The 25,013-nt window shown below is 36.8% G+C and overlaps 1 protein-coding gene across 1 annotated transcript in view; it reads left to right on the top strand.

The window, feature by feature from the left end:
* The window catches only part of BTBD3 (BTB domain containing 3), a 37,006-nt gene that overhangs the window by 2,184 nt on the left and 9,809 nt on the right, over nt 1-25,013 (top strand). The window lies entirely within an intron of this gene.

Here is a 25,013-nt window from a genome sequence, read left to right as displayed (position 1 = left end):
ACACCCTCCTTCCTCCAAGGTACACATCCAAACAGATCAATTTTAAAAATGGTTCATTCTTTTATGCTCAAAACAAGTATGCTGTAGCCATCTAATTCCAGTTTGTCTAACAAGAACCTGTTAAAACTGTTCAGAACAAAACAGTATAGGTATGTGTCCATTTAAATAATCTTGGGTTTTAATTAAATTTTTTGAAATCTTTCACATTTTACTGTGTAATAATAATCAGAATTCAGTCAGTCAAGTCCAAAATGCCTTTAGGGTTCCAGTGATTCTGAGGGTGTATTGATAGTTGATGAGGTTTTCTTGTCCAAATATTCCTCATTTTTTGTGCTAGTTAAATTTCGATTATCTGGGCTATCCAGCAAATTCTGTAAGGCTAATTCTTTATCTCATTCAGTCTGTTAGAATGGAATAATGGTGGTAGAGAACTCCATCATACGATGGACCTTGCAAGTCTACGGTAATGCTGTTTTGCTAACCTAGTAACCTCTTGCCTTTTCTTTGCTTTTTCTATCACACATTTAAAAATTTTGTTAGACCTTCTCAGTTTAGTGTCTTTCAGTCTTGCCACCCAGAAATAAATTCCCTTGAAAGTGTGCCTTAATGTGTAATTATTGATACCTCCTTTTTTTTTTTTTCAAATTAAGCAACTACAATAGAAAATTTTTGTTCTATCTATGGTTTTTAAACATTTAGAAATAAAAAGTAGTTGTTCCTGTTGTAGATATCGTCAAAATTACTGACAAATATTAAGAAAATAAAAATCACAATCACCTCTTCAGAAGTAAACACTTGTTAACGCAATGATGTGCTTCCGTTCGGTGCTTTTTACTTGTCTTCATAGGCACATTTTAAAATAACATTGGTGCTTTAATTTTATCAGCAATTTTAAATACTGCCCTTTCACTTAACATTATATCATGAACATTTCCTGTGCCCTTAAATCTTTGAAATAGTTTTAATGATGAATACCCCAAAGTTGGTTTAACCTAGTTTTCAGTTGACGTATTACTTCCAATTTTATGAGAATGGAGCTATTAAACTTAAGTGCAAATCCTAGCTTAGCCACTTCCTAGTTAAGGGACCTTAACTAATTAGTTTGGTAAACTAATTCTTTAATTGCTTTTCTTTTACCTGTAAAATGGGGGGTAATAATGATGACTGTACCATAGAATTTTGGCTAGAAGAAATGAACCAAATTGAGGAAGGCCCCGGTGCTGGCCCAGAAAGTAGTAGGCTTAGTAAGTAATAGCAGGCACAAGCAGAGCTGAGATGAATGTCTTTGTCTGAAAGGCTCTATAGCTCTTACTTGCCAAAGCTAAATTTATAGCAGTAGAGTTCCTGGTGCAGAAATGAACTCTTTTATGACTTGAGGGATGTTGCCAAATTGCTGATCCCCTGACAAAGCCCCTTACACACTGTCTGATCTTCCCTTAGTGTGTCAGTGCTCCCGGTGTTAAATATTTGCTAATTTTCTACAAAAATGTGATCTTATTTTAATTTATATTTTTTGGTTACCAGTGAGATTAGCAATTTGCACTGTTTGTTTTTCCTTTTGGGAGTTGTCAGTTTTAAGTACTTTCTCCACTTTACCCTTAATTGATGATTTTTTTTAATGATTTGTAATATCTGTTTTATATAAAGAACATTGTGCCTTTATCATCATTTGTAGTGATTTTTTTTCTGTACGTCATTATTTGTCTTTTAATTCTCTTTATGTTTTCCAGCCAACATGTTTTCATTTTTATGTGATTAAGTCTGTTTTGTCCTTTATAATTTTTCCTTGTAAACATTTATGCTTAAAAGCCCGAAGTTGAGGTACATGAAACAACAAATTTGGAAATATAATTGATTTTATTATAATCATATGATATGAATTGATCTTGTGCAACGCTCCCCCTTTCTCCCCTTAGCCAATTCTGCTAGCACCACTTGTTAAATAAATAGTCCATCCTTTTCTTATTGGCTTGTGATCTTTCCTTTATTACATTTTAAGGTCTTGGCTACTTTGGGGTCTGTTTTTGTTTTAGGTCTTATCTAGACACTGAGTTCTATTCTTAAAGCCATATCTTTTTCATTGTAGATTTAGAATATATCAAAATATCTGGTAGAGCAAGTCCCACTATTCTTTTTTAAAAAACCATAATTATATTTACCTATCCTTTCAAATAAAGATTTTTATTTTAAACTTAATACACACACACAGTGTTAACAGTCTAAGAGAACAGAAAATATAAGTGGTTCCCCATTCCCTTTCCTCCCAGGCCCCTCAGTCTCCACAGCCACTCTTCCCTGTTTAGTGTTCCTTCTGAGTTTTTCACTGGGGTCATGTGGAGGATCTTTCCTTTTGGGCTGGTGGTCAGATTCTTCAGAATGATCTTCCAGTGTCCAGCCCTGTTTGCAGAGGAATCTGGCTGGGGTCTTAGCTTCCTCTTGCTATAGAGTCACTTTGGGAAGGGTTCCCATGCTCTCAATCCAAAGACTTACCTGTTTCATCTTCCTCCTAGAACAGGTCTCCATGGCCAGTATTGTATGGTAAGGAGGTGGAGAGAGCATCTAGGCATTTAACTGCCTGTCAAACAGCCTTTGCTAACCTTATTTTAGCCTGCCACCCTTTGCCCCCACTTTCTGAGCCTTTTATGAATTATACTATGTAAATTGGAGCGTTTTCTCCACTGCTGGTTTAGCAATCTGCTTTTTCAAATCTGCTAAGACATTTGCCACTTGTTCATCTTCTTTATACTTTCTTTATTTTGTTGTAGCCTCCTCTCCAGTTTTTCGTGTCCTTGGGTCTCTAGTTCTTCTAGAAAGATCTCTTTTCTGTCACTTTAGTTTAAGGAGAGAGTGTAATTGGCCTCCTAACGAATAATTGTTCTCCTGTCTCCTTGTCTGGCTGCTCTGTATGTTAAATATGCCTTAACCTGGAAGACTCTATATGAGTCCTTAGAACAAGAATACCAATTAGGTCTTTTGGCAAGGACTGCCATCTATAGTGTAGTCAGTGTTCCTATTGAGGGCCATAAAAGGTTTTTAGACCTTTCATCTCTCATAGCTGAATTTTGTTATTTTCATCTAAGTCCTAACATTTCCCATTAGGTTCCTTCTTAAGTATTGCTGTTTTTGTTGCTGTTGAGATGGGCACTTCAAATTGGTTATTGTTGTTATAAGTTGGTTGTTTATTTTTGTATATTTATTTTATAGCTGGCTCTTAATCTAAGAACTTTACAGTTTATTCTCTTGGGTTTCCTAGTTATGTAATCAGTTGCAGATTATGACACTTGTGTCTCCTTTCTAATATGCCTTTTGTTTTATCTTTGTGGCATGTAGCACTGGAGGTAGCATTCTGTAATGTTATAAAATGCTTCTGGAACATTATCAAATAGGAATGGCAATAAAATACAAACTTGTATTCTTTATTTTAATAGGAAGAACAGTGGTACAATATTGGCTATTGGTTTATGATAGTTCTTCAACAGGACAAAGGAAATCCATTGTATTTCCAGTTTACCTAGAGGTATATTTATTTTTTAAGGGATGAAAATTGGCTATTAGCAAATGACCTTCAGCATCTGCATTGAGTTTTCTTATCAAATCTACTGATGTGATTCCCAAATATTAAGTTGGAGTTAAACCCTTCCTTGTGGGTAATTTTTAGAAAAACAAATTCAGTTCATTAGAAGATAGAACGTCATATTCATTGCATGTCATGCCTTCTTGGGTGGGGTGGGGAGAGACAAGTCAGCAGGACTTTTTCAAAAGAAATATTCACCTGTTGGCAGCACTTGATATAATTGGTCGTTCTCTCTTCGTTTGTACACTTTCTTTATTTGATTTTGAATATATCACAGTCTTTTTTATTTTTTATTTTTTGAAATTTGTGCTGGTTTTCTCTTCTCACTATTGTATTCATTTGGAGTGCTCAGGGCTCAGTCCTTGTCAGACTCATGTCACAAACAGTCACAAGGCTTTAATAAGATTCCATGTAGCTGCTGAAGACTCCCATTCTATATTTCCAGCTTGGACATCTTTCTTAAATTCCCAACTTGTATATCCAACTGTTTGTTTGACGTATTCACTTGAATGTGTAAAAGACACATCCATTTTAACAGGACCTAGCCGAATTTCTGATCTCCCCCTATGTACTGGCTCCATCTATTCCTTCCCCATTTTGGTTGGTAGCAGCTTCATTTTTAGGTTTATCAAGCCAAAACCTTGGAGTCATCTTGATTCTTCTCTTTCTCTTCCAGCCTGCTTCCAGGCTGTCAACAAATCCTGTTGCTGTATTTTCATAAGGTACTCAGAATCCTGCCTTCAAAATAAGTCTCAAGTTGTACTGCTTTTCCCACTTCTCGTATTGCACCCTTGTCCAACTCTCTAGCATCTCCTGCCTAAATTTGTGCAGTGACCTCCTAACGAATAATTATTCTCCTGTCTCCTTGTCTGGCTGCCCTGTAATTTGTTGTAAACCTAACAACCAGAGCGATCTTTATAAAACAAGTCAGATCATGTTTAAAATCCTCCAATGGCTTAAAATTAAAGCAGATTTCTTAGAATGATTCACAAAACAGTCTGGTTCTCACTAACTGACCTCTTCTACTTATTCTCTTCCTCTCCTCTCCATGAGAGCATCCTTACGTCCTTTCACTTCTTTGAACATGAACATGGCAGGCACATTCCCACTTTTAGGCCTTTGTACTGTTTTCCCTCTGCCTATAACATGCCCCCACCATCCCCCAAATTTTCATGGCCAAGTCTCTCACCTCTTTCAAGTCTTTACTAAAATACTACCTTGTCATTGAAGTCCACCCTCTTTATAATTGCAGGCTGCACCCTGTATCCCTCCTACGTTATTCTACTTTTTCTTTTTCCATAGCATCAGTATTGCCCTTTCTTAGTTACTACATAACGTATTTATTTTGCTTTTTGTAAATTTCTCCTTTCTCCCCCACCCCTATTAGTATATAAGTTCCAAGAGGGCAAATACTTTGTTTGTTCAGTAATGTGTCCCATGCATTCAGTGAGTATTTTTTGAATGTGGTCTATCTTTCTTTTTTTTTAAGTGAGTTTCTCATAAAGCAGCATATGCATAGTGCTTTGGCATTTGTGAGTCCAACACTGATGTTGTGTACCCACAAGTAATAGAGAAGTTCCAGCATATGTAATAATTGATAATGGAGATAATAAAATATAGAGTGGGTATGAGGATTAAATAAGATACTATCAATAAAGTGCTTAACTGGGCCAGTGTGTAGGACCAGGTCACTTAACTGTCAGAAAAGACTAGCCAGCTGCCTCTATTCACATCTGAATGATGTGAATTGTATTTTAGAATCTGTGCTCTTTTGATTACTGTTTTTAGCTAGGGGTAGACAGTGGCATACTGGGGAACTTTTCAAAATACTTATTCCTGGTAAATATCAGTGATGTACTGTTCTGTATTTTGTTCTTCAACCAAATCTGCAAATGTCAGTTTCTTAAAGTAGAATACAACCATTTGTTTTCTTCTTTTTATATGTTCTTGTTATTTCCTTTCTTTTCTGTTTTTGCTTTCACCTTCTCTAATGATTTGAAAGGTAACCTATTTTTAATTCTGCTAGTTATTGGTAAGCTGTTCAAAAAAGTTTTCTTTACTCTGTAATTCTCTGATCAATGGAGTGCAAAAAAGAATTGGTGTCCTATTAAGTAGACAAGGAGTTGAGTATAAACTGATTTCTTCTCCCAAGCTCTTTTCACCCTACTTTTATTCTTCTCGTCTGGAATTTGGCTTAGAGACTATTATATTATTAATTTTTTCACACTTAAAATTGTCCTTCTAAAATAATGCCATTTGCCTCAGTCTTGTATACATATTTACAACAATTTGAAATTAACTAATTTTAGTGCCACATTCCCCTTTCTCGTGACTTTAATTTTATTGCTTGTTCCAGTGCATATGATGTTCTCAAGTACTTTGTTTCAAGAATGCGTGGGATGTTCTGCTTTGCAGAGTTCTAGACCAACTAGATAGAGGCTTCTCTGTATCTTCATGTGTGGGAGGGAGATGGGGTAAATGGAAAAGATTTAGATTACTACTTTCTTTCCTCAAATTTTTGTAGCAGTTTGTTTCCTGGCATTTCATGTTTTAGAGGAGATATCTAAGGCCATCTTGATTTCTTTTCCTCTGTGGATAACCTCTTCTACCCCCATTCTTTGCCCACTTGGTGGTAAAATCTCAAATTTTTTGTTACATGGTACAAGCATTATTTTCACCAAATAGCTGTCTGACTTGGCTTAAACATCTTCAACAATGCAGGACTCACTATCAACTTGAATCAGCTTATTCCATCCTTGGACAGTTCTCATTATTGGAAATCTTCTTGCATATATTGAACTGCAAATAGTCAATTCTTCTGGAGGGTCCACCTATTGAGACTTTTTCTGGTTTGGTTGTCACATAGCACGTATCTTACTAGTCTCTATCATATCACCTTGTATGTTCGGGGCATCTTTCATGTCCTTCTTGAGCCTTTTCCTCTGAGGGTGATTTTGCCACCCTTCAGAGCCAAAGAGAGGCACATAATTGAATGTGGTACTAAATCCAGAAAATCAGAGGATCTCAGTGCTTTACCCTAAGTTTCCAGAGCAAGAGTACCTTGCTGTCATCCCAGTAGTAATCCTTGTATCAGTTATTTTATTAAGTTTTGTTTACTGTATTTCTGGAGTCTACTTGTGTGCCCTTCAAATCCAAGAATAGCTCAAAAACATCAGACCTGTCTTTTTTAATAAAGTAAGGAAGATTTGTATGATTTGTACTGGTGGCAGTTGCTGTGCAAATGAACAAGATAATTCTTTGCAAGAAGAAGATAAGTATTTTAGAAAGAATAGAAAATAAACCCAAACCCTGATGTATATGCCTCTAGAAATGCATAAACACCAGTATCTGGTACCTAAACACACAAAAATGCAACATTTTTTTTCAATTTCAACTATTTTTCCCTCAAGGCCTATATAGTTCAGTATGTATGTTTTATCTCTACTTAATTTTTCTGTACTAATAGTATATGAACAAGAGTGGTCCTGTTTTCAATTAGAGTATAAACTTTTTAACCACGATTACCATATATTTTAGAAATAAAATTTCATAAGCATGATCATTCTAAATGCATTCACATGATGAATTTGTCTTGCCTTTGAAACTCTGATTAGCTTTGTATCTGCAGTTTGTTATTGTAAAGACTCTTGCTTTTGAAAATACCACTCTTCCAAATTTATTTTATATAGAACCCTAAACAGTCAGAACTGTTGGTCAAGGCTGAATGGAAAGCACTGACCTACCTTTCTGCTGCTGAATCACAAAATTTCTGTCAGTTTAGGCAATTAATGGGTAGCCCAGTAGGAAAACACACCTTGTTTATACAGTTCTATGCCTGGTTTGGGGACCTGTGGAAGGTTGAAATTGTTTTGTTCTGGTTTTTGTTTTTTTTTTTAATCATTGCCTCATTACCTCTCTTCATCCAGGTATTTAAATGTGGTGATGTGGTCTCACTTACAGGCACCAGCAAACTTATCTACTCTATAGTGAAGGACTGATTTTGGTCCTTAGCTATTGGTATGCTTTAGGTTTCTGTGGCTAGACAAGGGCTTATATACAGACCATCACCTATATTCATACACTTGATCATGGAAAACGTAGTGAAAAGTCGAGTGTAATATGTCAAACCACACTTACATGTGTTATTGGGGGAATGCATCTACATTCCTAGAAAATCTGAGAAATGATAGAATTCTTAATTAGGGTTACAGCAGGCAACTTATCCCAAAATAAACCAATTAATGGTGAGAAGCTACTCATAAGTACCTCCTTCTGCTTAAGACACAGGCTCTGGCAGCCTCTAGACAGCTGTGTTACTAGCTCCTGCTTTCTACTGCCCACTCCTATCCTTCCCTCCCGTCCCCACCCCACATGGATGCAGATAGGGTGCATCCCAGAGTGCTCCCTTCCTTCCTGGGATTTCTTCGCTCACCCTCTGGTGGCCTTGAGCAATGGAGAAGCTGCCTCTCAGTGGGATGCGGTCAGCCGAGAGGGCTGGACAGTGGACAGTGCCCATGTGAAGGCACGTCGATCTCTGTGCAGCCAGTCCATCTCTCATGGAAGACTTCCCCACCCCTCTCCCAGATGATTCCAACGCCTGTTTTAATTGATACATGCTATATAACTTCTTTATTTGCATTAATAGATTTTCAAGTCAATACCATTTTTGTGGGACCTGTGAGATCAGCCCATGCTCACCTGAAATTGTGGGTTACTTTGTTAGTTCCTTTCTCTTTACCATTACCATGAGAGACTCCAAATGCCGAAATTGATCCTGAACTCATGTTGGTAAACAGCCCCTGGTATGTACTCAGAGTCATCACAGGCAATGATGAACTTGACTAGGTGGGTGTGGGTTGGGAATGTCAATGGATGATGGTGTTTGGGTTATATGGGATGTTCAAAATGGGGACGATGTGTATTTTGACTTTATAATCTTCCTGTAAAAACATACAGTTGAGTGTGAAGTAATTATGAGACTCAAAATCCTACTAACATGTAGAGCCTCTAATTACTTTTATTTTTTTCTTTTTTAAAGAATGAAGCCATGAAAGTGTTTGGACACTAGCTCTTTAGGAAAAGGCTATTTTTAAAAGAAAAGTTGCTGCTGGTAGATTAAAGACTTCCTTCATCTGGACTTCTGCAACGTCCTAATCTAAACTTTATTTCCAACAAACTTTTTTCTATTATATATGTTATAGTATATAGGCAGGTTTCGATATTGCATAATATCACATACTAAACTACATAGATAATAGTATATAGGAAAGCTTTAAAATGGGTGTGAGGGGCAGCAGATTCTGCCTAATGTGAATTTCTAAATGAATGATAAAGATGAACAACAGATTCTCTTAAACATTGATAACCATTCTTCCTTTGGGCAAAGAGCAAAGGTTGCTACTTCTAATTGCCCTAAGGAAATGTGATATAAGGGAACCCAGATTTTCAGAGAGAAACGCTCACTTCATTCTTGTGGGTTTACGTGAAGTTTCTAGGACAGTCATCAACTCAAAGTACATTTAAATTTTTCTCTTAAGGTTTACAAAGAGGGTATCAGTTATAATGATCTTGCCCCTTGTATTCTATGAATTTTCTGGGGTCAGGCAATGCCAAACAAGGTCAGGAACAATGAGTATTAGCTCCTTGACTGCTGTTAATTTTTTGTGGTAGAGATTATCATGTTGCTCTTGTGTCCCCCTTGTGTCTACCTAATGCTCAGGAAAAAAAAAAAATCAGAAGTGAATGGTTGGGAATTATGCTCTGAGAATTAGTTACTATTTCCTAAGGGAGTGAACTTAAAAAACAGATATGTGTAAAAACCTGGCCTTGATCATTTATAGATTCTCTTTTAAGAACCTTTTTGAAAATCTTTTAATGCCTTACCATCACACTTCCAATAAAATCCATACTCCTTATAATGCTGTGCATCGCTGTTTATACACACTATTTTGGTCTTTTTGGACCCTTGTACACTCTTAAAAATTATTGAGGAGCCCAGAGAGCTTTTGTTTTTGGTGGTTATATCTATTGATATTTATTGGAGTAGAAATTAAAACAAAGAAAACGTTTAAATATTTTTAAATAAATAAATGTTTTGGGTTGATGCATATCAAGAATGTCTGGTCTCACATAGATATGTAGCTGTAAAAGAAAGGAACATTTTAATATCCTTTTCAGATAATTGAGGCTATTCTTTGCTGCCACATCAAAATTTATTAAGGCTAATTGCCATGTGAAATCTAAAACTTTATCTGTGAACTTTTCATACTTCTGTTATATTAAAATCCTCTGGTTTTGAATGGATCATTTTACCCATGCATGATTTTGTAACGTAATGCTTTGTCATTAGAAAATATTGGTGCATTGAATTATACAAATCTTCAAATGTTGACATGTTTCATTATACAAATATGAAAAACCACATTCATCTAATATTACTTCCAGTCCTATCAGAACAGTCTTTTAAGTATTGGGAGGCTGTCATGTTCATGGTGGCATAATCATGGTTTCCAAAATTCTAATTTTTGTTTGAAGACTTGAATTTTATCATTGGCAATAAACACTGTCAGTTTTCCTTGAAGTGACAGGTTCGTTTCATTTGTTTTTGAGAAAATGTCTATCAGATACTTAAGTGTGGACAAACACATTTTGCCCTCTTTCTTTCAAGTAACAGTAGTGTTCCGTGAAAAAAGTGGAAGGTTTGCCTCCTAATTCAAATAGTTGCACAGTGTATTTTTCTCAAGGTACCATCTATTTTGGTTTCACCAGGAATGTTTCATGCATACTTCCCATTTCATCCACAAAATATTAAAAAAGATGTATACTCAAGGATTAAGGTTTAATAAAATCAACAATTTTTGCTGCTAGATCTCCCAGAGATTGTCCTTGAAGCAATACGTTGGTTATGGCAAAGGACTGCACAATAGCTAATCTGCATTCACCCAAGCTGTTTCACTGCCATTCCCAAATCCCTAAATCACACTGATTGGGGTCAGGGGGAGATAAAGTGACTTGACTTGTTCTTCAGTGACATGTTCTCTTGGACCGCCCAGAGTCCAATGGGGTAACCTTCAAACAACTAGCAACAACTGTGAAAAGAAAAAAAAAAATTACAGAGCCAGGCTATGGGCCAGTCTATCTGTTGTGGCGCTTCTGGAGAAAACCCTCACTTTCCTGGTTTGAGCAAATGGTCCTTCCTGTGAGGGCTTTTGGTTGTAAGTCACCACCACCAGATGTTGCTGGGTGGGCAGGAGGTTTCTGAGGGATTCAGTCCCTTGTGCCTACTTCAAATAGATACTTTCTTAACCAGAGCAATTCAAAATTCGGCTTTTCAGATATTAGTATTTCTGTCTTCATTTTTGCTCATTCTGGTATTTTAAAGGAATACTTGGAGATGGAATTTGAGAAATATTTATTTTTCAAAAATAAAAACAGCACTTGATTACTTAATGCTCTGGTTCTTCATGGTAAGAGTGAAAGCAGAGTCTTACACATTTAAGAAGTGCACTTAGAAAATTTCTACTTGTGCTCATGCTCTGCAGTCATCTGAAATTGGTCCTCACCAATCCCTAGCAGTGTGGTTTGTGCGGTGGGCGGGAGTTTCTCTGCTACTCATACTCAGCCCTGTACACACAAGCCTGTTTTGTTACTTTATTTGAAGATGGGGAGTGTCTAATGTAGTGGAAATTCATCTATTCAGTGGTAAGTACAGATGAAACACATTTCAAAGCCACATGTAAAAGTCTTTTTAATTATCCTTTTTTTTTTTATTATTCATATGACTGCTCTCCTCCTTTCTTGTGAATTACTGAGAATTTCTCATACTTTCCAGTTCATTAAATCACTAAAGTTCTCTACTGGTGCTATAAATAAATATGCCAGACCATGAATTGAGGCTGTTTGATAAAGGCACCTTTGTCCTGGTAACCAAGTCTTGCTCCTGGTTAGCCCACACTTCTCTTTGAGTATGTGAATATCAATATTATATTACATTTTAGACTTCTAGTGAAGCAAAGCCTTGCTTTGAGCACATGTAGGATCTTGTTTTATGGAGAGCTTTAGTATTTTTCAGTTGGACTAGCTGCAAGACGAATGCAATATTATAATACCACATCTGTGCTTAGACATGTTCTGGAGAGCCCCAGGACACACTTAGTGGATATCTAGGTCCTTAGCACTGTATCTGGTCGAAACCTTATCTGAGTTTCAGAGCATTTTACCCAAGGACCAGTTGTGTTTCACAAATGCAGTAGAGGGTTCTAGATGGATTTGGCATGCTGGTTTAACGGGAGAGACCATCCTCAATTTGCATTGTAACTTCTCTGGAAAGAATAGCACAGAGTGGTTGGTTAAGACTTGGCCACATGCCATCGGATAAACACCCCTTCTCATCTCCCTTTTGAAGCTGTATTTTAAATTTTACAAAAGGGTGTTACCTTGTCAGTATTAGTGCATACAGCCACTGTGAAAAAAAAAAAAAAAAAAAAGAGCTGAAAAAGAGCCCAGACTTCAATTAGTGATATGAATGAAGCAGGTCTGGTTAAGACCAGGGCAAGCCAGGCCAAAGGATAAAGGTTGAAACTGATTGTGTTTTAAAACTTCAACTTTCATATGAGACCAAGGGAATGGATATCTATTTGGTACAGGATCTAAATTTTCTAAACGGTATAACTCTACAGTCGATTTGTTCAAACACCACAATTGCATGGAACTTTGAATAGGAAGTGAGATACAGTAGGTTAGTATAGGCTGGAGTGAAATAGTGACACATCCTAGAGTAATTTGGGCAGATAATAAAAAATATATTTACAGCCTCCCCCTCCCCAGCCCCGAGGATCTGGGGGAAGGTGCGGATGTGTTGGACATCCTCACCTGGACTGGTGTTGATGTTGTCACAAACATTGGGACTGGCGGTTTGATGTGCTGAGCCCTCAAGCATGGGACTTGCCCTTATGAAGCTCATTACCACAAAGGAGAGTCTAAAGTTGTATGTAATGGTGCCTAAGAGCCTCCCCCTGAGTACCTCTTTGTTGCTCAGATGTGGCCCTCTCTCTCTCTAACTGAGCCATCTTGACATGTGAACTCGCTGCCCTCCCCCCTATGTGGGACTTGACTCCCAGGGGTGTAAATCTCCCTGGCAACGCGGAGTATGACTCCTGGGGATGAATGTGGACCCGTCATCATGGGACTGAGAGTATCTTCTTGACCAGAAGGGGGATGCAAAATGATACGAAATAGTTTCAGTGGCTGAGAGATTCCAAATGGAGTCGAGAGGTCACTCTGGTGGACATTCTTATGCACTGTATAGATAACACCTCTTAGGCTTTAATGTATTGGAATAGCTAGAAGTAAATACCTGAAACTACCAAACTCCAACCCAGCAGTCTGGACTCCTGAAGACAATTATATAATAATGTAGATTACAAGGGGTGACAGTGTGATTGTGAAGACCTTGTGGATCACACCCCCTTTATCTAGTGTATGGATGAGTGGAGGAATGGGGATAAAAACTAAAGGACAAACGGGGTGGGATGGGGGGATGATTTGGGTGTTCTTTTCTCACTTTTATTTTTTATTCTTGTTCTGGTTCTTTCTGATGTAAGGAAAATGTTCAGAGATAGATTGTGGTGATGAACGCATAACTGTGTTATCATACTGTGGACAGTGGATTGTATATCATGGATGATTGTATGGTGTGTGAATGTATTTCAATAAAACTGAATTTAATAAAAAAAAAAAAGGCAAAAAAAAAAAAAGGTGTTACCTTCACTAAATACTGACATCAGCCTGGTCTCCTATACTAGAACATCCCTATAGCTGACCAGTAAAATCCTTATGCTCTGAGAGACCTGCCTCAGATATAAATTTTGATCACCATTTTTGAGACACTGTTCTGCACTTCCTCAGTCTCGTTCCAGTCATCATCATTGCCATAGATCTTAGATGAGACTCTGTAGTTGTTAACTTTGGTGAAATGGGTGCTTCTCTGCATGTTATTTAAAGGAAAAGAAAAAGTACTGATAGTTGAGTCCCTACTCATTGAAAATATATTTTGACTTTAATGCTTTTAATTTGCACATTGTATTTAAGGTACACATGTAAATACTACCTACCTATTGTTTCACGATGCAGGGAAATCCAAATTTAAGAATATATTTCTATGAACAATTAAATATTTTATTCTATACCACTTGGCAGTAGAAGTACTGACCTACTTAGATAGTGGCTCTTAATTTAAACAAAAGAAGATGACAACCTGAATATATTATTAGAATTGAATTTTTGTTTAGATTACCTTATTTTCTTAGTTCTGACACATAGGATCTAGCTAAGTATAGAATGTCCCCAACTTTTATTCCTATTACAACAGCATGCGAGATGGAAGCAACAAAGGAGTGCTTTATCAGTGCCAAATAATTATCTCCTGAAGCAAATGGAGGGAGTCGCTGACTGTTACTTGGTGCTGATATAGTTAAGGTTATGCCAACATTTACAGTACAATGAACTTTTATATTGCGTCCTTCACAACAGTCATGGAGAATTGTATACTTTAAAGCTAATTAAAACTAGCATAAAACATATTTTTAAATTTGGACTTAAAACAGATTTTCCTTTGAGTTTTTGCCAGAAGTTGGTTTCTGTAATAACCTTCTGTCACAGGCTTCTAATTGTACTTGAATTTTTTATTAGCAAATTTTATTGTGACTCAGTTTAGAAATGTATGTGCTTTCTTCATTTACATTTGGTGGTATCTATTCCAGAAGAAGGTATGTTAGAAACTAGGTGTGTTTTCCCATAACAGAATTTCTCACACTTCACTTAGTGTAGCAGGCCTCTCTCTTATTTTTAGATCTTGCATCGTTTGCCTAAAATAACTGTATATTATTCTAGTCACAGGCATTGTAAAAATGAAATAAAGCATTTGATTCAGTAGTATAATTGAGGTCCTTGTGCATATGTATATAATGATGGTCAAAATGTAAATTGGCAACTGTTTTTTTCTTTGTGATTTCGCTAAAATAAAAACTAGCGTGAAGAGTCTTTTTCTGGCCTTGCTTTTAAAAAACCTGTCCTTTTCATTTTACAATAATAAAAATTTAAAATCAAAGGTAATTTGTATCATTATTTTACATTTTCTTTTTTTTTTTTTTTGAGGGGGGAAGGTGGCAAATTGAAGGATAGGAGAGAAACATTTATTTTAAATTAAATTCATTTTTCTTGAAATATATTCACATACCATATGGTCATGGTGTACAATCAACTGTTCACAGTACCATCATATAGTTATGCATTCATCACCCCAATCTATTTTTTTCTCCCCCAATCTATTTTTGAACATTTTCCTTACACCAGAAAGAATCAGAATAAGAATAAAAAATAAAAGTAAAAAAGAACACCCAAATCATCCCCCCCACCCCACCCTATTTTTCATTTAGTTTTTGTCCCCATTTTTCTGCTCATCCTTCCATACACTGGATAAAGGGAGTGTGATCCACAAGGTTTTCACAATTACACTGTCACCTCTTGTAAGCCACATTGTTATACAACCGTCTTCAAGAATCCAGACTACTGGGTTGGAGTTTGATAGTTTCAGGTATTTACTTCTAGCTATTCCAGTACATTAAAACCTAGGAGGTGTTATCTATATAGTGCATAAGAATGTCCACCAGAGTGACCTCTCGACTTCATTTGAAATCTCTCAGCCACTGAAACTTTATTTCGTTTCATTTCACATCCCCCTTTTGGTCAAGAAGATGTTCTCAATCTTACGGTGCCAGGTCCAGATTCATCCCCGGGAGAGAAGCATTTATTTTTATGCTCCCTTTTAGTGACTAAAGGTACAATGCACATTTTTATTTCTTATAGAGTTTTTTCACTGAGTTGTAGATGTTGAGGAAATTCCGTCATGGCACCAGGAATACCGTTAATGATTGATACGGAGTATCCGGTGATTTGTGGGTTGATCTGAATTTTTTCTTCCTAGTCCATGTGCTCATTGACCAATTATTATCTTCCTATCAGAAAAAGATATATCACCAAGCAATGTAAAAAAAAAAAACCTGTGAGTTTTTTATTTTTAAACTGATCATAATACACATTTTCCTTCCATATCAACTAAAGCAAACAAATGACCAGAGATAACCACAGAAATGGTTGGGTGAGGTTATTCCGGTGCAACCTTTTCAGTAGGATTGATGTCCCATGTTGGATCAGAACACCCCCAATCATAACAGCCCCCATTTTCAGAAGAAACCTCCTGGAGGACTGGTTTTACTTTTCTTTGAATAAATTGTTTTCAAGTACCTAGGGGAGATCAGATACCTAGGGGAGAGTAATACATATAATGGGATCATTGTAACATGGCAATGTTTCTCCTAGTTAAACTAACATTTTAGTATAGATTCTATTTTAATAAGCTGTAACTCAAAAGGAATCATTTAGCTCAAGGTTTAACCTATTAGTATAAAGTTGTAGTTTAATAATCTTAGATCGCTTGATAAAATATCTTAAGCAAATATTACTCAGGTAGTAATAGGTTTCTACTAATCGATTTTATGTACATACATTACTGTGAGCCTTGAGAAAATATTAGAAATACTTTGTGTTAATACAGGCAGTCATACCAATTCAGGCTACGGAAATTCCCACTTTGGGATTTCCATCTAGACTTTCTACCTTATCAACCGTTGCCATAGTAGCAGTCTTAATTGAGAATTGTGATTATATACTTTATCAAATTGATGAAAACTCAATTATTCTAATGTAGTTCAGCCAGAACTCTGAGCTGTCATCTTGCTGGTTAACAGAACAAACTTAAAGAATAGATTCCTTTCTTTCTGTAGAATTATAAATATTTCCTTATTTCACTGATTGCAAGGTGCTATTAGTTGTAAGACATGCATTATTTTGGGTACCACTAAGAAAGGAAAAAAAAATCTGACAATTATAGTTATGAGATACTATCAATTATAAGGTACAGTCCAATTTCATAGATTTTAAAATGTGGAGGGAATATTTTATATTTGATAAAATATGTCACATAATATACACATACAGAATTTTAGTTGGATGTTAGTGTAATCATATATTAAAATGTAAAGAAGACTACATTAAAGAAACCATTTTCTGCCAAACATTATATGGGCTCTTGAATCCTAGAAATCTAGATTTGGGAAAGGTGAGAGATCATGTAATCCACACTTTACACGTGAGGAAACTTATACCCAGATTATATAAAAATTAGTAATTGATTTTACCTGGTTTACTAAAGTATCTTGAACTTTATGAAAGATTTCATGGTAGTATTCCTTTAAATAGCTATTTTGAGAGTTTTGTGTACTCCTTTTTGAGATCACCACACTTAATGAATGATAGAGAATTGTTTAGCATTCAAAACAAGGTACAGAATCAGACACAGTATTTGTAAGAGCCATAATCATCAAATGTAGTCAGGTATTGTGTTAAATGGCATATGGAATTTTAAAAAGAACCCTGTTCCTTCCCTCTAAGAATTGTATCTCACCTTTGGGCATTTTTCTAAAATTAAAATACAATTCAAGGTTAACTGGAGCTCTATGTGGTAAAAAGAAGGTGACTTTGGAAAATTGTTCATGAGCCTCATCCTTCTAGACAGCACAGATGCTTGTCTTAGTTCTAACTCTTTCTGCTAGAATTTAAATTGGGTCATTGTTGAGAGGGACAAAATTGAGTTGCTAGTGTAGACCTTGCTGGCTGTCTCAGGAAGTGAGTACAGTTGGGGTGTCAGTGAACAGATGGCCTCATAGAGGTTTACAGTTCATGGTAGAGACCCAACCTGGTGGGGTTATCAAGGGATAGGAGTTTGAAACAGTGCTGCAGGTTTCAGGCATTGGATGGTGTATTAGGGTTCTCTAGGAAAACAGAACTGACAGGAGATATACACACACGCACACACACACACACGTATACACATATATATGTAAATATAAAGTAAATAGAGATACACATACATACACATTTATGTGTGTGTGTGTATATATATATATACACACACATAGTAAATATTGTGAGATTTTTAAAAATAGGGATTGGCTCACACAGCTGGGGGTATGGGGGGATGGGGGGATGGGCAAGTCCTTAATTCCATAGGGCAGGCACAAGCTGGGAACTCTTATGAAGGTTTTCGGTGAATTCCCCAGGAGAAGTTGGATGGCTGAAGTAGAGATGGAAATTCTCTCTTCTGACTGCTGAATCGTCCCTTCTCCTATAAAGGCCTTCAACTGATTGGATGAGACTTTAAGACTTCACTCATCGTTGAAGGCAGTCTCTTCAGTTGATTGTAGATGTAGTCAGCCTTAGATGCCATCAACTTACTGATGATTTAAATCCATTTACTGAGGATTTAAATCCATGAAATATCCTTACAGTAACAATTGGGCCAGTGCTTGCTTGACCAAACAGCTGGACACCATAACCTGGCCAAGTTGACACATGAACTTAACCATCACAGATGGGGACTTGATCACAGTGAACAACACATATCTTAATTATTCAACCTTGCCTACAAAATCTGAGCAAGAGCCACAGCTGGTGGGACCTGCTTGACTTGTGGGTAAGGCTAGAGCAAGCCTGCAGATGGGATGAAATATCAGTATTTTGAAGCCTGGAAGAGTGCAGGGATCCAGAACTTGGCTAATCTTTGGGTTTTTGTGTTTTGGAAGATTGCATTCCAGATGACATTTCCTGCTTTGGGTGCAATTTCTACTAATAGAGAGGGGGCTTACCTTTTTAGGGTGCTTTCAACTTTTATCAAAGTGCTTTCACAAGCATCCAGTCTCACCTTCACAATAAGCCCGAGATAATTGAGCCAGGTTTAATCATCCCATTTAGCAGAAGAGGAAAATGAGGCTCAAAGATACTGAGTATCTAGCCTTCAGTTCATTTGTTATTGTCTCTTGCCTTTTTCACTCTACCATGCTTACTCCATGTTTATTTCCAAATTCTGAAAGCATATAGTCTTTTCCAGCAGCAGCTGCTGCTGTCTTTGCCAACTACCAACATTTGAGTGCTTATCTTTTTACCTCCCAAATGACAAGCATAACTTTTGCTTAGTAAAGAAAGGGAAAATAAGCCAAAAAAAAAATCCCCCCAAAACCTGACAATTCCACCAGGACTTCAGGTTAAACTACTCTGTTATTTTGTATGAGTAATTTTTGGAAGTGATAAATGAATTTCTTCTGTCCACTGTGCCTTATTTAACCTCAGTTAACCTCATTGTGTTGTAGCTGTTTAGGTGTTTTGTAGTAAACCATGTACAAGTCCAGGCAAGGAGTCCAGAGTTATAACAGGTTAAACAAGAGTTGCCAGCATTGTAATGACAAATGGGCCTCGATTGTTGGCTTAGAACTTGTTGGTTTTAACCATGAATGGTTGGTTTTCTAACTTTCATTTTACCTGGAGAGCCTCTTCTGTTTTTGAGCCTCTTCCTCATGGCTGTTAATGCTTTTATGTTCCTTGCTGTTAAAGTTCCTCTCCATTTCCTTCCAGAAAGGGCCGTTTCAGCATTCTTTCCTACAGGGTGCCTCCTCTAGGGATGTGGTCTTAATGATTTTCATCTCTAAATTTTACACATATATTTTTCTTTTAAAGTAGATTAGAAGCCTGAAAATAGAGCACTATATAAGGATGTGGGGTAATTACTAGGGGTAAAAGTTGGAGTGAGTGGAACAAATATAACTGAGCATGCAGTCAGGGAATCTGCAGTCTAATCCAGATGTTGTCCCATTAGTTAACTGTGGACTTTTCACAAATCTCTCAATCTCCTGGATACCCAGTTGCCTTATCTGTGAGACAGAGTTGCATTAAAAGCTTTCTTAAGGCCCTTTCAGTTGCAAACCTCATTCAAGTCCCCAAATAGAACCCACAAGACTGTAGTAAATAAAAGTAGGTTGGCTTCCAGCAGTGAAAAGGATGATGTATGTGGCCTCAAATTCTGCTAATAATTTTGTTATTATTGGGAATTTAGGCAATTATAAAAATCATCTGAAACACACTATTATTAGCTAGCTTTTTATGCTCGGTTCCTTATCTTGCTCAGCATTATATCCCCACCACCTCATAAACTACACTGTGTGATCAGCATGTTGTATTTTGGAAATACTTTCATAAAGGATTGATAAGCTTCTTGACCCATTTACCTCATTAGGGCTGATGAACCATACATCAAAACAGCTTTAAAATTCAGGAAGTATAGGAACAAGTGCTAGAATGCTAGCTTGAAGGGAATTCTAGAGGTAAAACTTTCACAGTAGATATTGGGCTGACATCCCTTGTCACCCTTCAAGGTGATGTTTTTGGGTTAGAGAATTGATAAGTGGAGTTTTAACTATTTATATTTAATTTCAAGGGGAAAAAGAAGCTGTAATTTGGATTTAATGTAGTAGATTCAGGAAATGAAGGCAGGGACCAAAGTGACACTTAATATTTTCCAGGTTCAAATCAATCTTAGATTTTCATATTGTATTTTAGGTCGTGGCTTACTCTGAAAAGCAGACAAATGCTATGACTTCTTTTTCCAGAGAAATAAATGCACACTCCCAGTAACAGTGACTTTTTAAAATATAACTTTAAAACTGTAAGCAAGCAGGACGTTGTAATTAACCTTAAAATGTAACCTAAAGCAGGTTTTAAATGTAATCTTAAAAATGGGAAGTAGGCAGTGGGTGAAAAACCTTTAGTCTCACTAAAGAGCAAGATGTAAATGTAAAGTGTTTCTGGTTTGCTAATGCTGCTGTTATGCAAAATATCAGAAATGGGTTGGCTTTTATAAAGGGGGTTTATTTGGTTACAAAGTTACAGTCTGGATGCCATGAAAATGTCCAAATGAAGGCATCAATACAAGTATACCTTCACTGAAGGAAGGCCAGTGGCATCCGGAAAACCTCTGTTAGCTGGGAAGGCACGTGGCTGGCATCTGCTGATCCCAGGTTGTGTTCCAGCTCCATTCACAGCTCCTATGGAGCCTTCTTCAAAGTGTCTCTCTTGGCTGTAGTACCTCCTTCTGTCTGTGAACTCTTTTATCGGACTCCAGGGATTCAATTAAGACCCACCCTGAATGGGCTGGGTAACACCTCCATGGTAATTATCCAATCAAAGGTCTTTCCCATGTTTGATTGTGTTATATCTCCATGGAAACACTCAATCAAAGAATTCCAACCTAGTCAACACTAATATGTTTGCCCCTACAAGATTGCATCAAAGAACACGGCATTTTGAGGCACATAAAGTTTGCAGCTAAAACCTAAATAAGCTTTCATCTATGGTCCCCAGACCTCCTAAGTATGAATAAAACCTTTTCATCTATCTCCCTAGACACCTGGGGGTGGGGCACTTTCATAGGTGTTACCTAGTTCCTAAAGGAAATAGGAAATAACTAAATTACTGAAATTCTCCAAACCTTTGTTACATGTTAAATAAAATGATTTTCAACTCTTCGCTCAGCTCTAATGGGATTAGCCAATTAAAGAATCACTTTGGGGAGATTGCCCCAAACCTCCCAGATATAGAGAGCCTTTTGTCTATTAGTCTTGTTGCATAGTAACTAAATGAGTAACTTTCTTTATCTCCAATGGGTATAAAAACCAATTGAAAATTCATAGAGGCAGATTTGTGACAGCTACCCCCCCCCCGTTCTCCCGCTGGTGTAAATAAACCCTCTTTTCCTCTTCAGCCTGGTTCAGTATAACTTCTATTGGCTGGGCCGAGCAACGAACCCATATTTGGGAAGTGCCTCTTCTACAGTCACATGCAGTTTGAGTAGTTTTATGGACACTATTAAGTTAATGCAGCCTTGCCTTCCTCCTCTTCTGTGGATGTTGATTCAAATTTTTTGATAGAAAAGAACCCTAGAATGTTAAATCTTAAAGGCACTTAGAAATAATCTAGACTGGTGTTTCTCAAATTGTGGTCATGAAATCAATTGAATGACTCAAGGCTGCCATTAAAAAGAAAATAAAAAAGTAGAAAATATAAGACTATGTCATACATGCTAAGAGTCAGGTTTGATTTGTGAACCTCCTCTTTCTATTCCTATGTACTGGGCCAGACTATAAAATGCATTTTCTACTATGAGTTGAGGTTAACGCTTGAGAAACACTCCTCTATTCTGGACAAACCTCTTCATTTTATAGATGAGGAAATAGGTACTTAAAGGGTCAATGATTTGTTTAAAGGCCCCTGCCCATCTTTCATTTTAAGTGGCCTGGCCAGAACTGAACGTGTGAAAGGGGCCCTTCCCAAATCTGGGTTCGTCACCCAGTGCGGCCAATAGAAGTCACAGCAAACCAGGCTGAGAAGGAAAAGGGGTTTTTTTATGCCGGTGGGAGGACAGGGGGAAGCTTTCCCAAATCTGCCTCCCCCAAGTGATTTTTCAGTTGGCTTTTATGCAGGTTCCAAGACAAAGAGATATAATCATTTAATTAACATGCAACAAGAGTGACAGAAGGAAGGCTTAGCTACATCTGGAAGGTTTGGGGATGTCTTAAGTGGTTAAACCCATTAGAGACAAAGCGAGTTAATCATTTTAGTTAACATGTAACAGAGGTTTGGAAAACCTCAGTAATTTAGTTATTTCCTGTTTTCTTCAGGAACTGGGTGACACCTGGGAAAGGTGCCTCCTGGTGTCTAGGGAGATTGATGAAAACTCTTAATTCATATCTGGGTGGTCTGGGGACCATAGATGAATGTTTATTCAAATTTGGGTGCAGACTTTACATTTACATACTACTTCAAGACTTTATATATACATACTGCTCCTTTGTGAGATTGACAGCTTCTATTATAGTCTGTGTCCGGCTTTGAAGGTTACATTTTAAGGCTACTTTACAATTTCCTGCTTGCTTATGGTTTTAAGATTATATTTAAAAAGTCACTGTTACAGTTGTGACTTGATTGCTAATTAGCAGGGTTTTTTTTAATGGCATACTGCCAATTTTTTTTTTTTAGGGAATTATTTAAAAATATTAAATGTGACATCTGCTTCACACATTTCATTTTTTAATCCTTTATTTTCCCTGCTAAAATCATCTCAGTCATCATCCTTGACATAGTCTGTTCTTGACTTCTTTCCGAGAGAATGTACAAAATATCTTGGGCTTCTCAGATGCCTGCCTGAATCCTAGACAGTTAGGACCTAGTCAGAAGAATTTCAGGACCAGGCATGAAAGGATGTTATGTTTTATGTCCAAAACCAAATTAAATTGTTTTGAACTCTTTTTCCATTGACTCGATAATTTGATAATTGAATATAAAATGTGATGCCAGGTGTTAATACTGCATCATTGGGAAGAACTACAGAATTCTTTAGTTATCTATACTGGGTTTTCTCAAACTTGAATGTTGCCTGAATTACCTAGAGGGTCTTAAAATGCAGATTATGATCCAGAATCAGGAACTGGGGTGGGCCAATTATGCGTTTCTAACAGGCTTCCAAGTGATGCTGATGCTACTTCTGATCTTTGGACTGTACTTTGAGTAGGAAGGACCTATATTGCCTGCCTTATTGCTATGAGAAGAAAAGGTTAAAGGTAGCTCTCAAATAAGTTTTTCATTGTCTTGATTTTATTAAAAATTTTCATGGCTGTTCACATTAATTCCAAAAAAGTCATTTTACCTTCAAAAAATTGGTTTGCTTCATATAGGTAAGAGCTTACTTTAAAAACATTCATGCTCATCATCCCTCCACACATGTGAGTGATAATGTCCCTCTTTGCAGCACAGTTCTGGGTGATTTAGATTTAGCACTATTTCATTTAACTAGTATTTTTTAAGCTTTTCCACAAAAGACAGTTTTTCAGATAACTGAAATATTTAATTTTGGAAGGAGCATTTTCTAAAATATTATATAATGTTTCTTCCTTAAAACTATTACATGTACTTCACTTCTTTAACCTAGAGCTGTAAGAACCATGTTTTTTGAAGGCTTTCATGGTGAAAGGCATTGAACTGTATGTGAAATGAATAAAAATCACAAAGCCTTCTGAGTTCTTGTGTCTGCTTTTTATGCTTTTTAAACTTTTGTCCCTGTCCAACTGGGACAAAATAGTAGTTTGTCTGCCTCCAAGTGACTCGGTTCCCTTTCCATTCTTCTGGATTACTTCTAACCTGAAAAGCCAGATAACTAGGTTTGATAGAGATATGTTTGGGATTGATCCCAGTCACAAGAGCCTGCATGGTGTGGTCTTTCCTAGGAGCATCGTGGTCAGGAAGTTCTGTGACATTTGAGCAGGAATGCTACTTTGGTTTTAACCATATTCTGAATAGTTAAGGAGCTCATTTGTTTCTTCATGCCTTTCTCCGTGTGCTGTTGAAAAACAGTTTCTAAATCTTTCTCTCTAACATTGAGTGTTTAAGTTTGTTTGAAGGCAATTAAGAAGTGTGTTTGTGGTGTATATGTAAGTATGTGGTCGCTTTGCAACTGAGAATACAATAATTGTAACAAATTGTACATCAGTGTCCATCTAAAGTGGAGATAGATAACCTTATGCTGAAGTCGTACACACAGTACATCATGCGGTAGCTTTACAAACTGCTTTAAGGAGAATAATGATGACAATAAAGAGGATATGCCTTGGTTCAATTTACTGATTTAGAGTCCTAGGGAGATAAAGGCTGATTTCTGGTGTATTATCTCTAGTAGATTTCTAGTTACAATAATAACAATAGTAACTCCCATTTTTTGAGCCCTCACTTTGTCAGGCACTCATTATTCAGACTATTGTTGGGCAACAAACAGGGCCTTGGCAATGAAGGGTAAATTTGATTGGGGGAGGGGTAGCAAATGGCTGCTACACTTTGGACAAATGAAAATCATCCAATAGACTTAAATCTTATTAATCCCTCTTTACAAATAAATAAGTACATGTGGAACCTACAGCAGGTGTTTTTGTTTTTTTCTTATTCACCAAAGCTGGATATAAATTGCTGGAGTAGTCACATCTGTGAAAACCACATAGTAGCTTTACTCCTCCCATTCAGAGCAGAGGGAACCTGATGCATTTTCAGCAGGCAGCATCAGAACAGTTATCACTTTGAAAAGCCTTATTATTGCTTTGTGTTAAAGTTGTGGATTATATTCTTTAAAATTATGCCAAGGCTAAATGCAACCATAACATTTAAGTTGACATTTGAGAGATCCTGCACAGGGCTCCATCGGACATATTTTTAGTGAATTGCAGCCTTTAAACACTGATTACCAGTTTTGTTTCATTTGAATCTTATTTTTGCATTTAGAATTTGTCTTCTGTTTCAATGCAGCTATGCATACTCGTATAAATGTTTGTTTAACAATATTTTGTGATCTGGGACTGTTGTCAAAGATCAGTATAGGAGCTAGAAACATGGGGAGGTAAACTTGAATGCATGACCTTATTTCTCTTGTTTTGCACTAGAATATACTTGTATT

This window comes from Choloepus didactylus, chromosome 19 (genome assembly GCF_015220235.1).
Source record: "Choloepus didactylus isolate mChoDid1 chromosome 19, mChoDid1.pri, whole genome shotgun sequence".
NCBI classification, from domain to species: domain Eukaryota; kingdom Metazoa; phylum Chordata; class Mammalia; order Pilosa; family Megalonychidae; genus Choloepus; species Choloepus didactylus.
This window is presented reverse-complemented; position numbering and strand designations above follow the sequence as displayed.